Source organism: Oreochromis aureus, linkage group 19, assembly GCF_013358895.1.
Source record: "Oreochromis aureus strain Israel breed Guangdong linkage group 19, ZZ_aureus, whole genome shotgun sequence".
Taxonomy (NCBI): domain Eukaryota; kingdom Metazoa; phylum Chordata; class Actinopteri; order Cichliformes; family Cichlidae; genus Oreochromis; species Oreochromis aureus.
Genome location: NC_052960.1, coordinates 20744587 through 20759842, shown reverse-complemented (window position 1 = coordinate 20759842; position 15256 = coordinate 20744587). Strand labels below are relative to the sequence as shown.

The following is a 15256-nucleotide window of genomic DNA, read 5'->3' as shown; positions in this document are numbered from 1 at the left end:
CAATAATATTTATATTATTTTCAAAGACCAATGCTGGTGACAGAGCTCAGACAGTATAGTTAACATTGTAACTCCCCAGCAAAGGTCAAGTAGCTCTGACCTTTGAGTTAGTCAGATAGGCCAGCGTCTGTTTCAGAGTTACTCTTTTTCTGTCTGTCTTTCCTTCCCATGGCTCTGTGGTCATTAATCTTCCACACAGGTGCTAAGGACTCCTGACCCTCTGCTCCACTTCCTCCATTAGCACCATGACAGCTCCACTGTAAGGTTCATATACCCAACCATATTTCCATCCCTCTTCTCCCACACTGCTTCAACTGGTCTGGGAACTAAAACCCACTGTGTGCCCTTCCCTCCTCGAAAGTCCAATTACACTTGTTTAAGTGGAGCTTTATCATCCAGTAACAGCAGCAGTGATTCTGAAATTCATATTCAGAAGAGTGTTTTTAGACAGTGCAGGCTCACACTGCAGTCTCAGGTTTTAGAATCTAGCAGACAGATTAATACGAGGAATTGAACGCGGCACATGGAGAAAAAACAGAAAACAAGGCAGACATACTGTGTCCGCCTAAATGTAAGTTATAAAGTTCTGTGTACTCAGACCTCACACATAGTTTATTGATGATATTCATTCAACAACAGGCATTCAGAACTCATAGTAAGTGCCTGCATCCTTACTAAAAACAACCTGTAAGTCTACAGGATCAAATAGTGGAGAAGATACTTGTGCTTGAGGCCAAACATGTGTAGTGGAGTTACCAGTGCAATAGTGTAAAACTTTGTTACACGTTTATATGTTGACATTACACATTTGTAAGAATCATAGTTTCCAAGTTATGAAGCCTTTTGTTAATTTTTAACTTATAAACCTTTAAGTTGACCTTGAAGACCTTGGTGGATGTCAACCAAATTTTAATGGATTGTTGGCATGACTCCATTCTACATTCCTACAAAGTTTTATCAGAATTCATTCAAAATTTTTTGAGCTATCATGTTTGCCAGTAGACTGACACACTCACATGCACACAAACACTATTAGTATTTGAATTTGCTCTGCACTGGTGAGCACAGAGATTGACTGTTAATGTTTAAGCTCAGATCTTCAGTATAGCATTGTTGTGATTTTTCTTTCAGTAATATTTGAGGGTTTTCTGACCGAGAAGCATTTAAGGTTTTAGCTAACAGTAGGTCACCGAGACTGAGATGTTTGAAACAATTCACCACTCCCAGCCACTGTTCATTGATTTAAACTATGTTCCTGCTGCTGTCCACTCTGTGAGGCGCACGGATTGCAACTGTGACATGAGGCATGAGATGCGTCCCACCACATGTTTATATGTGTGTAAGTGACACGAGAGGTGAACGGGGTTACAAATCTTAACAAGCAGATCATCGTGAAACTCGAAAATTTGATCAAGTACAATTTTGTTAAAGGTTTTCTCATTAATATTTAATTGTGCATCAGGTTGTATAAACAGCCAATTGACAAAATAAATCGACTAAATTGACACATCTAAATTTGTTTTCTGGACATTTTCTTTCCACTAGCCGTTAAAACGAGTCCTTGAAATAAAGTTTTTGCCTCCAGTGTCTTACTTTAAATTCCTAAAAAATAAATTAAAAAACTAGGCGTTTGATGGTCACATGTTGCAAGTCCATCAGAGAAATAACACAGAGAGATAAACACTCACATCAACACCTATGGCTAATTTAGAACCTCTAATTAACCTAACCTGTAAACCCCACACAGACAGGCCCCAGCCAACCAGGAGATTCAAACCCAGAACCTTCACCACCACTGATAACCACTTTGACGCCACCCTTCACTGATTCACATTTTAAGCAAATTTTAAGTGACTTCTATTAAAACAAATAGTTTTTGCATCATGGGTTTGCCAAAGACAATGTGTTTGCATACTTTTTGAAGTAAAGCAATGGTGTAAAATGCAACACTGTAAAATGCAGAGTAATTGCACTTTCCATCACTGAGTGCATCCCTCCCAATCAAACAGCTTTGTCAGCGTCAAGGGCAATCAAATACAAACCCAAGTAACATTTTACTTATAGCTCTGATGCACAGCATGCTGCACTATGGTGGTGCAACGAGAATGTAATAAGACAGTAATGATATTTGTTAATTTGAGAATAATAAATTAACTTTTTAAGTTCTTTTCCCCCCCATAAGTGTTTAGATACCTCCTGCCCTACACAGAGGCATCTACAGCATATACATATATATAAAACAGCTGGACAGGCACACATTCTCACATCACACGCAGACATCACCCTGCATCAACACACGCAGGAAGTCGTTTAACATATGCAGCATCTCTGTGCATCCTCTCTCAAGCTGCCATACGCCCAGGCCCAAGGCTAAGGAAAACACAAATGTCAGTCAGGATGGGGAAAGGTTACAAGAAAGGCAAGAGCTCAATGCTGTTAATTTGCTCCCTGGGGTTCAAGGAGTGGGTCGGGTAACTCAGGAGATATATCCAAAATACCAACTCCTCCGGCAGTCTGCAGTCATCTATCATAAAGAACTTTGACCAAGAGCTGCATGACAAAGTGAGGCAGTGGAGGAAAATCAAATTACTTAAAACTTTTTTTGTGTGATTGAAAAAATTATATAGTTTTAATTTCAGTGGATTTATTTTATTTATTTATTTATTTATTTATTTAATTTGCAATAGTCTCACACACACACAAACACACACTAATGCTTGAGACATTTTGGTGTAAATATATAAGAATCCTTTTTAAAAATTGTATTCCTCAATGCTCCTCTCTCCAGCCCATCCTCAGTTATTTCACTGCATCCTTTCATTAAACTTCAGTCTAATGCCATAAACTGCTTAAATATCCAGGCAACATGCCACAAAGTCATATGAATACTTCTCAAGCCAATGGCGAGTGCCCTTTTGGGGTTGGATATGGTATGAACGTGGCGCGCAAGGTGTGCGGATATTCCTGGTGGTCCCATCCAGACGGTGTGTCTGACTTTCAACACGCCTCTCCTCCCCATCTCACCGAGGTCACCCCGGTGGTATCGCAAGCGCAGCAGTCACATTGTGCTTCGGTGCAGACAGATTGCTTATAATAACCGTTAGAGACCTTTCATTTTTCCCTGTCAGCAATTTGCAGGATAATTTTGGCACCCTTTAAGGATTCAGCTCCCCTAATAAGAGGATAAAAATAAACAAGCTAGTTGTTGAAGTACTATATTGGGATGGCGTAATCCCATTTACAAGTCTGAACGCACTCTGGCCAATAAAATCAAACTCCAGCAACATTGTTATATGTGGCAATTTTCACCATTTCTAAAACAAGAAATGACTGAGAGCCAGGCTTTTAGACTGCCAGGATTTACTAAATGGATGAAACGTCACTTTTCAAATTTCATTACTAAAGACCTACAGCGAAAAAATGCCTAGTCAATTCATGTACCATAAGAAAAATTAGGTACGTTTATTTTTGGTTCGGTTATTGGCCACTTTTTGCAGCAGATTACATTATGAGTCTATTTTAATTTACTATATAGCTGTTTAAAAACAAGTTTCAAATTCTGCAGAAGTGGAGCATATTGATTCCTGCAGTGAGCTGGAGGAGGGCGGGAGCTTTACTGTCAGCTGTATCCATCCATTGCGCCTTAGCTGCTTTTGACCCAGCCTGACAACCATATCATATACCTGTAGTGTCTGCTGGTACAATTCATCTGTTCTGTTCTTCTGATATTCGTTTAAAGGTGTGTTTTTTGCTGCAAAAAAAAGTAGACACTCAAAGACATTACACAGAGCGGCGAGATTAGGTAAATTAATCAAGTCATGAAAGTTTGAGAAGAGAATGGTACAGAAGAGGTGATGTATGAAAACAGAATGCAGAGTATTGCAGGGTGAGATAGGAAAGAGTCGAGTGAATTAATCAACAGAGGCTGAAGGACAGAGGTTGAAGGAGTAAACTAATGTCAGTTCTGCCTTGAGTGAGATGGACATTTAAAAAACATAGCCAGAGATCAATACACGCAAGGCTATCTCTGTTGATAAGATCTATCCATTACAGTCTTCTAAGTTGAACACGTTTAATTCTGCTTGCTTTGTGATTAGAATAACTCATCCCACAGCCAAGCATATCCTTAAAAATGCTGCAGAAAGGGAAAAAGCTGCCTTCTTTACCAGTGTGAATTACACAGTGTTACCAACACAATATATGACCTACTGTAAGTGTTAATATATGCAAAGAGAGTGCGTACAACGGTGACTGAAAAGGGGGTTCATACTGGGGCACGGAGACTGACGAAAGCGTGACATTAATTCCAGACCTCTTTTTATCCCGTTTTTCTATACTCACTTTATGTATCTAATATTTCTAATTTACCACCGTCCAGGAAAAGTGACACAAGAAGCCATAAATTCCCTTCTAATTCCAAATAATTCCGATTACATGGACGAGTAGTTTTCAATCAGAAAGATAATCTGGATGATAGATGGCGGGATAATTGGCTGTCTCTGCCACGTAAATATTGTGTCGTTCTATTAATCTTGCCGAATGAAGTGTCAAGCTGTCACTCATTCGTCAAACTGAATTAGGAAATATAACGAATAAATAAATGCACGCGGGTGGCAGTGGAAATGTGCGCTTCTGTGTGCGTGTGAATGAGGGAACGAGGGATGAGATGAGAGCAGGCAGCTGCAGAGGTCCCGAGTCAAAGAGGGAGGTATGGATGGAAGAGCGTGGTGGGAGATGAGTGTGGTGATATTCATGTGCTTTTAGCGTTGTACTTTTAAAAAGTCAGTGAAAGGCAGAGAGCGAGAGGAGGCGGTAAAACACAGAAATATTATATGTGTGCTGAGAGAGTCGAGGAAGGACAGTACTCTGCTAGTCCTGCCTCCCTTCGGCAAGTATAAAAATCATCTGGAGGATTACACATCTCAAAGCCTTGCTGTGTAACAATACTCTGTGCTTAATCTTGCCAAAGGCATTTTTATCAGGACGTATACCCTCAGAATTACATTGTCTTTTCCGTCTGAGAGTCTGTATCTGTCATTTGTCAAAAAACAGATCCAGTAGCTGAATGTTTTAGGTGAAAAGCTGTCGAGTATTGCCGCAAATAAACTGGCGAGGATACGACAGATATTTATTTGATATTTAAAAGCTAATGTATGAGAGAGCAAGCCAACTGGGAATTTGGTGTATAGTGTATAATTAATGTGTAAAAGAGCATATTTTCCCCATCATCCAAGAGGTGATAAATATCTTATCTACTCTTTAACCTGTAGGACAGGAAGATAAAAAAAATCAAGCAGTGACATCCTCTTAATTAAATTTATAAAGATCATAATTAATGACCTGCAGGCTGCAGGAGACCCCATTTCAGACTGGAGTCAGATAGGACCTCAGCTGTAAGAATAAAAATGAAGTTTTCATTGAATTCGGAATTAAATCTCAAATATCAGTAATTTCACAGGAAAGGTCAGCTCTAATGGAGTTCCTCCCTGCTTTTTAATATCGCACATCTCTCGTGAAGGAGTCTACCTGGCGTGACGTGGGCCCGCTAATTGTGGCCAGTTAATTAATGAAACCATCAGGTGTTTGCAAAGGCAAACAAAGAGCCGAGCTCCCCTAAATCATCGGTGCCCTTCGACACGGTTATTATCTGGCGGCAGGTGAACCCCAGCCTTGACGCATGACAGATTAGATCTTCTCGGAGGATGGGCCGTCCATTTATCTGCCTGATAAACTCAGAGCCTCTCTCCATTTTCAATCATCAGAAAGGAAATGAGATTAACAATCTAATGATGCCGGCGCTCCACACACTCGCTCACACATGCACGCACACACAGGTAAAACAGCGCTCATAAGAAAATGTCCATTGATTGTAGTTTGATGATGAGTACGGGATGAGGCTTTTTTGTTAATTTGTGTCAAATTATTTAGGATAAATCACAAAGCAGAGAGGTTTCTTTTTTTAATTAAATTATTAAATGATTTATTTTATTGGATGCAGGAATCCCATTCTGTTCGTTTCCATTCTGCCCACTCTGCTGTGTCCCTGTTAAATCACACAGTGCGGCGTGGGTCTGTTTCACAGAGGTCCTGGCCAGTCATTTCACAGCTTCCATTCCTCAGACCTAAATTTACAGCGCAGGTCTTGTGTATCCCACTATACTCCCCCTTGTGGGTCAGCCCCTCCCCTGCCGTCCCTGACATGCATAGCAGGCAACCTGGCCCTCGTAAAGCTGACATCTTCACTAAACTATGCTAACAAGGCCGTGGTGATTTGTATATCCACAGCTTGGTGGTATGTGGAATTGGGGGCTGGGATGGGTTGGAAGATCATAGGGGAGGGAGAATCTACTCATGTGGCAGGGGCAGCGAACTGCAGGACCACCGCTGTAAAGGTTCTAGCTTCCACAGCCGACATATATGCATAAACAAAAACACATATCTGAGGGTTCACGTGGTGTAAGGTGACAGAAAAGGCAACCCTGGAGTCCAGTGAGCATTTCAGCGCCCTCATTCCTCCCTGCACTGGGATTTATAGACTTCAGGCTGAATGGCTGCTGCAGGTGCAGAGCAGAGACAACTGCTCTGCTCTGCTGATGCAATATATTACTGAGCAACAAACATCAGCCGGGGTGTCAACACAAACAACTCGTATTATTTAGGGCTGTGTCTTTTAAAGGCGATGAGCTCGAATGGCTAGAGTGGTGCAGTCAGGTTGGGGGGATATGAATGTTGTTCACATTAATTTACAGGAACCGAGCAGTTGATGAACTGAATGGATTTGTTTCATCCTCCTCATATTGAGTAAGATTAACATTGTTACACTATATCCATAAACATACTGTAAAAAAGGGAAGTTTATAGCTTTGGGAAGCTGAATTGCATACAGGTGCCTGTATTAGGTGTTTTTTCACGCTTTGTGTCTATTAATACCTGTAGTTTTGGGCTGGGGGACAGCGACCTGTCCACTGGTCGCCTGCTGGTGATTGAAGGCTCTCTGTACTCTTTTACAGCCTGACAGGTGAGGCTTATTTGAGGGCAGCAGCAGTCCAGTCGTGACCCGTCCACTGCTAATTTGAGAGACCCACAGTTAAAATTATATTACACTTCATTAAAGCACACTGCTTTTTTATCTGTGTAGGAATGACATTCAGGAAGTGCTTGGGTAATAAGATCACTCTGATCCTCATCTTTGAAGTGGATGTTTAATTTGTGGCAAATCTCTGTGGAGCAAAGAGTTTGAGGGAATTGATGAATACAACAAGAATTTGCCTGATATATTTGCATCGGAGTCAGTGAGTTGCATTTTAGTTCATTTTCAAAATTGTAATTAATTTTGAGAAAATCAAAAAACTGCTACTTCTCTGTACGGATTTCCATGATAGTTGTAGATTGGGCGATAAATGCTCTGTCAGACACTGGTTCTGAACACTGTCTTCTAAGACACCTTTTCACGAAGCCACATCATATCCAGATGGCCAAAACACGTGGCAGCAGCTCAATGAATTCAGGCGTGGAGACATGGTCAAGACGACCTGCTGAAGCTCAAACTGAGTATCAGAATGGGGAAAAGAGGTGGTTTAGCATGGCAGACTGGCTTGTCTGAATATTTAATCTACTAATATCGTCCCACTCGACCATCTCTACAAAGAATGGGTGAAAATGTTTTGTTAAACCCACAGACTGCTTTAAGCTGACAGGAACGCAACAGCTGCTCAAACCACTGGTTACAACCAAGATAAGCAGAAGAGCATCTCTGAATACACAACAATGACACAACATTGCAGAAACTGCTAATCTACTAGAACTGCCCCACATGACCATCTTTAGAGTTTACAGAGAATGGCCTGAAAACAAGAAATTATCTAGTTCTTTGACTGAAAATGCTTTGTTGATAACAAGTCGGAGGAGAATGGCCAGACTGCTCAAAGCTAATAGGAAGGCAACAGTAACTCAGATTACCACTTGTTAGGACCAAGGAATGCAGAAGAGCATCTCTGGACTCTCTTGTTTTTAGCCCCTTTGTACTAATTGAATGTCATGCACTCAAAAAGAAGACGCTCCACCTCAACTACTAGAAGAGCATAATGCTACTTATTATATTGTTAGTGCTATTGGTGGTTTTTAAACCATACAAATAGTGACAATATTATTAAAAATCAATTGCAGATTTTGGTGAAGAAGTGGTGAAGGAGTGCGCTTGACTGTCAGTTAAAAGGAAAATCATACATGACTTAAAATAATCTGTGTAACCGTGTTCTTCACAGCTCAGCCTCTCTCTCTCCCCAGGGTCAGCATGTGGTGAGTCAGTAGAAGCGAGCCAGCGAGCGCCTGATCTCCGAGCGAGGCTTGTCAGCGTGGTCCTGAGTGGGCTGTGTGGAGCTTCTGTCAGAGAGTGTCACATTTCCACGGCCCACACTGTGGCTCCTCTGTCCTCCTCATGGCTGCAGCTCAATGGGTCCTTTGATGGGCCAACCCGAGGCCTTTCATCATCCATCTCGCCACGGGGCACGGGGGCCATGGGGGGTTGTGCCTCACAACACCTGGCAGGTATGCAAAACCACGTGCCCGAGACAAAACAAAAGCCACTCTGTCAAACGTTTATTGGAAATTAATTTCCTCTCCCTGATTCTTTTTTTTTTTGTGCCTGTAAATTGAAGAACGGAAAAGAACACGATGATGAGGGGCAGCGCTCAGACATGGGGCAGTCACCAGACTGCGTAAGTACTTCATCAAGTTGATTATAAGAAACTGTGAATGTTATGTTAAAATCTGATACCACATTCAGATCCCAATCCTGAAAAAATATACTAGTTTTTTTTCTTGTTTGTTTGATAAATGTTTTAAAAGGCTGAGTAAATTGCATTGTGCACAGGAGACCATGCAAACTTGATCTCCTGGACTGAGGTGGCTCAAAAACATGCCCATCTGAGCCAAATAATACTAAAAGTGCAGTGTAAATTGGGCTGTCGCATCTGTCTTGGGTCTTATCGTACTTGGCCCTCTCCAGTTCCCATACACCTGCCCCACGCTTCCCTTCGGCTGCACCCTTCTTCTCTTTTTGCCCCTGCCCCACATACAGCAGGTCTGTCCCTGGGATCATCTTCTTCCTCCCCTTATCTGCAGTTCAAAGTCTGTTGACTGAATTATCTCCGGACGGTAAGAGAGAAAGGAAACAACTGTCGTCAGCTCTCAGTCAGCCGGGGAGAAACTCGTCCCTGACAGCCGGTTGGTTAACCGGTCTTTACAGCCTAATCCTGTGGTGGAGGCATGGGAGCAGGGAGAGACAGCACAGCGTGAGGACACATCAGCGTCTGCACACAGACAAATGGCCTCAGTGTTTGCTTTCGGGGAGAGCGGTGTCACGAGATAGTGGATCTTCGTAGCGAGAGCGGAAGCTGAAGTCTCAGGTTTGAGTGGCCACAGAGAGCACATGACTGAGGTGTTGAGAGGAAAGGTGTGGTGGCCGGGCCCTGCGGGAAGACAGAGGAGAAGAAAGAACAAGTGCTGCACAGCGGGATGAGTGGAGGCTATTGAACTCAGAACACCTGTGTTCACTGATCAAAGGGATTATTGGTGTCTTGGGGCTTTGTTGCACCAGCCATGTTGTTTCCATAATCACAGTTGCGCTCAGAGTGTCGAAGTTGAGCAAAGCAAATCAGTTTTTAAATCAACATCACCAGTCAGCATGAACGTTTTTCTACCATGTGATCTGGGACTAAATACAGTACGGCCTGATAAATAAAGGTGGTTTAAAGGCGCCCAAGTCCTCCACATTCACATAGATGTCCCCTCTGGCCTCGTAGTCTGTCTTGGCTCTCTGGCACACAAGGTCATCCCCTAGCCAGTCACGACACTCCAATTAAGGCAACTGATGGACGCAGCTAATTGCTAGGATTTATAACCTCCTTTTATTATGCTTTATGAGGAAGGCAAGTGGAGGGCATTACCATTTATAGGCCCCAGGCTCTATGCTGGATCACTGTCATCCACTAGTGTCCAGCCTGACAACAGAATATCGAACAAGCATGAGTAGCTGGAGCTGAGATGTGTAGGTGTCTATTCAGCACTTTCAGTTTGGGCTTTTAATGTGATGTTTTGGTAGAAACAAAAAGTAAGTGAAAAGACAGAAAGATTAAAATAGAGTTTGAAAAGGGGAGTTAAAGACTGGGTGAAACACAGAGAGAGGCTCCATGGAGCAGGCAGGAGGAGAAGGCAGGCAAGCCTCCCATAATGAGTGTGTGGTTATTGATTGTATTGTAAGGGTGGCTGACCAGGGTCCCGTGTGCTATGGGGCCCAGTCCATCTGTGGACAATGCAGTCAGTTACACCTCACTGCTTCGTCTAATAAAGAACAGGCAGATTGATGTCACCAGTATGGTTGAACTCTACCTAACACTCACCAGCACCACACACACACACACATGTGAAGCAGTACTGCAGCACGGTCATGAAATAGGAAAATAATTTTTATTTAGTTTTCTGGCAGAGAAATTATATAACCTGTGATTTCAGTTGATACATATTCAAATACATAACAGAGAGCTGCAACTAATGATTGTGGTCATTATGAATTAATATGTCAGCTATCTGAAAATTTCCTTATTCATTGTTTAGTCCAGGAGTGTCAAACATAAGGCCCAGGGGCCAGAATTGGCCTGGCAAAGACCCCAGTCTGGTCCAGTGCACAGCTGATTGAGGTTATGAATGGATTTAGACTTGTAGCTGTGTCTTTGTAAGTTTTACAGATTTTTTTCTAATTACAATTATTAATTTGCAGAAAGTTTATATTTCATAATATCAGGACATTTTGGGCAAGGCTGAGCTATAGTTTAACACATTTATCCTGTAGTTTCACTGGCTTGGCCCACTTAAGATCAAAGTGGGCTGTGTGGGGCCCATAATGTAAAATGAGTTTGACATCCCTGGCTTAGTCTTTAAAATCTCATAAAACACTGAAATGTTCTGACAGTGGTTAAAAGTGACATCCAAAAATAATTTTAATTTAATTTTAACAGGAGCTATGGAAAAATGGCGATGAGTGTTTTTCATGTGAATTTCAGCAAATATTCCCAGTAATTATTATACAGTATTTTTTTTAGTAAAATACAAAAAAAAAGAAGTATGCTCACCCAGTGTGGGAAAACTTAGCACACGGAATTCACTGCTTCCAGCACTGACCAACATTTCCGTGCTGCTGGCATTCCCAGCTAATGCACTGGCAGCATATCAGGTCAGGACCCTTGTATAAATGCTAGAACAATTGCAGCCCTAATGAAGTCTGTGTTCTGCTGGTTAAAGTTCTCCTTTTAGAGGAAGTCAGCGCTTCCACCTGAACATCTGGCTGTGCTCGAGCCCGCGTAGCCTCGGTGGCAGAAGCACGAGCGATTACCCCTGCGCAGCCAGCCAAAACACAAAAATCAATAAACAATCTCAACGTTTCTGAGGGCCTTTCGTCTGACTTAATAAATGTCTCAATCCACTCTTATGACTTCATTTTGCTTTAACGTCTTCTTCATGTGCATCTTTTGCTGATCAATTAGAGAATGGAGTGCCCCTTCTGTCACGACACCTGCCACCTGCCCTCCATTCAATGCTGCACACACACACACACGTGTCACATGGCCACGAGGCACAAGGTGAACTGCTATTTTAATCCTTGAAATAAGATACCTTTTGAAAGCACTTCGTTAAATGGCTCATTAGAGGATAGGTCACGCACTTCTTCCAGGTTTTTCTATATACAGTATCATGTGTTCAGTAATTTTATCTTGACCTAAGAGTTTTTTCATCTATACATGCAGACTTTAGAAGCCCAGCACATTTCCTTCCTTTAAAGCATTGTGTTGCTTGAGTCCGGCCACTTAATGAGACATATATGTAGTCCTAAGTGTGCGGGAGAGGCACCATTTCCAGGCTGTCAGGGCCGATGATGACCGCAGCATCTTTCTCTCAGGATGCCTCTGCTGTCACAGGCCCTAATCCCGGAGCTGCAGGGATGACAGGTGACTGGTGCCAGAGCCCCCTGGTCTGTGACTAGAAACTCCTGGAGAATTTGACGCACACCCCCTTCTCTTGTCTCCCATTGATTCTGCCACTTCCCATTATTGTCAATCAGAGCAGCATCATCTCCATCGGGGGAGAGGTGCAAGTAGGCGATTGCCAGGGCAGTGGGGTGCGAAGAGGAGCGTGCAGCACGCCTGCAAGCTACTACGCCAGTGCAAGAGGGGTGGGGGGTGCTTCTCAAGGGGCTGCCTGGGCAGTATGCCACAACTAAAACGGAGACCTTTTGCTCTACAGCACACAGTGCACACAATCGAGAAGCACAAAAGGGTGAAACCTCTCGAGCAGTTTAGCGTCGAGAAAAGGAGCAGCTGAGGCTCTGGCTGAAAAGTTTCACAGGGCTGTCAGTGGGGAAAGCAATGCTTCTCTCTCAGATGTGACTGCCTTGTTAGAAAAATGACATAAAAACAATGACAGGAGTAATGGAAGAGAGGTGAAGCATTGTTTCCAGAGGGGTTCAAACGGGTTTTGGAAGGTAGCTGCTTTGTCAGTAAGCTTCCGGTGTGCCCCCCCCCCCACCGCCTCGTGGCTCCTGACCCTTAATAGGCCTCTATTGCCACGATGTGGAGGTGTTCTGGTCAGGTAAGGCAACAACGCCGCAGCTATAACCCCTGAAGATTGATGGGAGTGGCGCCCTCCCTCCCTGCACTGTAAAAGATTATCCGCTCACCCGCTGGAAACAAAGCTGTGATGGAAATTCGTCTCGCATCATCAGCAACAAAATATCTACACGGCAAAGCGGGAGTCTCTCATTTTTCATGGGCTATATATTAAATAAAAAAGGGCATTAAAGAAAAAGGGAAGGAGGTGGTCTGAGTGATAGCACTAGTTAGTATTTTTTTTTTTTCGATGGGCCACTTGAATCAAGGAGATTATAAGGTTTTTATTGGCTGTCAGGAAACACAACTTTCTGCGTACTTCACCCGCTGAAGCTCATAACGCTCTGATTAGAATGCCAGCCGAAATGAAAAGGGATGGTGCCGGTGTAAAAAACGCCCGGGGAGCAGCAGGACAAGCGCAGATGCCTTGGAATCTGCTCTCCCTCAAATACACGAGGGAATACAAGAGGACCAACACATGCACCAATAAAGCAGCGAGCGAACAGGCAGCACACAAGCTTCAGACAGAATTTATACTCCCAGTCTCACGGTCAGATCTGGTGTCAGAGACTGAGCCGTGCCCATTCTGAAGCGGATACATGAGACACATCAGGCAGAGCGTTATCTCTCGCTAAGTGAATATTGCATTCAGCTGATATGTGATATTTGAATTTCCCATTAGAGGAGGGGGGATATGTGTCGAAGTGAAAAAGCTCAGTGATGCTTGCTCATTTCACTGAAGGCAGTGAATGAAACCTTGCTTCACAGTTGCAGTGTGTCACAGTGATAAGGATGAAGTGATGAAGGTGGTCGGCGGGGGGGACTAGCAGGAAAACTGACTGCTGTTACTCAAAGGGTCACCTACACAGAAGCCTTCAGTTGGAAGACTAACAATCATTTACTTAAAACTCAACCAGCTCAACCTGATCACTGTAATCTTCTCTAGTGGTTCGGAAGTGTTTTTAAAAGGCGTAACCGATACCTCACGAGTAAGGCGGCAGATTGAAATCATTCATTATATCAACTTGAGAGACTCCAGGTGTGTCAGTTCGCTCAAACCGAGCTTTCAATTTCCTGTAGTCGGGAGAAAGTAAGAGAGGGTAACATCAAACTCCAAAACATGACAGAGCTGGCTCCTTCTGACGGGAGGGAAGCCATTGATTTTTCCTCCATTTCACCATCAATCTGCTGGAGAAGAGGTGGCTATGGGTGTTCAGACACTTGATGATGTGATTTGTAACTATGGACCACCAGTGAGCAGAGAGAATTGCTTCGACTCTCAACACGTGGCAAAGTGACTACCCCGGTCTTCAGCATTCAGCTGGAAGATTAACAGTGGGGGATCTACCGATAATCTCCAGCGGCTGAGGGAGTATTTTCTCTGTCAGCCACACTGAAGCCACACTAACATTTGTATTCAACAAAGCCATTGACAAATCTTGGAGGGACTGTCACTCTGCAGTGACAAGTATTCCAGAGCAGCCATTAAAGGTTACTTTCATTACCAATTAAGTGGTTCATTATTTGATTTTCTCACTTTATAGTCTATAAACTGTGATGCCCTAAATTTCACAGCAAAAATATGTCAAATTTTGAATCATACAGCAAAAGGAAAGGCTTCTTATCTCTTCAGAGGCTAGAGATAGCCACGTTAGCCACATGATTCTGCACACTGTTTATTTTAAAACCTCATATCAAACTCTTAAGATTCAATTCTATATTATTTATACAGCACCAAATCACAACAACAGTCGCCTCAAGGCGCTTTACATTGTAAGGTGGACCCTACAATAATACATAGAGAAAAACCCAACAATCATATGACCCCCTATGAGCAAGCACTTTGGCGACAGTGGGAAGGAAAAACTCCCTTTTAACAGGACGAATATTAATGTGAATGCTATAAATTGTCACAGTTGTAATGGCCAATAGAGGTCCAAAAATTATATTATCACACTATCTTTAGGGGGGGAAAGATATGCTGAGACACTTTATTAGGTACACCTTCCTGGTACCAGGTTCGACCCCATTTGCCTTCAAATATGTCTGAATTTTCTTGTGGCATAGATTCAACAAGGTGCTGGAAGCATTCCTCGGCGATTCTTTGCACATACTGACACGACAGCATCAGATTAGTCGGCTGCATTCCATACTGCCAATCTTTCATTTCATCACATCCCAAAAATGCTCTATTGGACTGAGACCTGGGGACTGTGGAGGTCATTTAAGCGCGGTGAACTCATTGTAATGCTCAGTCAACGATTCAGGTATCATTCAGGTTATTGTTGTTTGTGGAAAGCAAAATAAAATTAAATTGCATCATTGTGATCAGATATTCTGAAACCAAAAGTGTGCAAAACAATCTTTTAATGCACAGTTTTTGTTATGCCTCCCATATCTAATAATGAACTTCAGCCAGTCAATCAGCCAGTTGAAATATTTCCTCCTGTCACAATAAATAACAAATATTTTCAGGCCTTTTGCTGGTTGTTTCCATCTTGCAGATTTTCTACATCAGTCGGTAAATATCTGCATATCAAGCAACCTTCATCTCAAATCTCAGGCCACAATTTTCTCAGAAAACACTCCACAAAAAA

At 42.7% G+C, this 15256-nt stretch overlaps 1 long non-coding RNA gene across 2 annotated transcripts in view; it reads left to right on the top strand.

Annotated features, from left to right (window-relative positions):
• LOC120434805 overlaps positions 1-12560 on the top strand; it is a 28213-nt gene extending 15653 nt beyond the window's left edge. For both annotated transcript variants that reach the window (XR_005609367.1, XR_005609368.1), the window contains exons 3-5: positions 8287-8547; positions 8658-8717; positions 9124-12560. This is a non-coding gene — a long non-coding RNA (uncharacterized LOC120434805). The remainder of the gene's footprint in view (positions 1-8286; positions 8548-8657; positions 8718-9123) is intronic.
• Positions 12561-15256: the final 2696 nt, after the last annotated feature.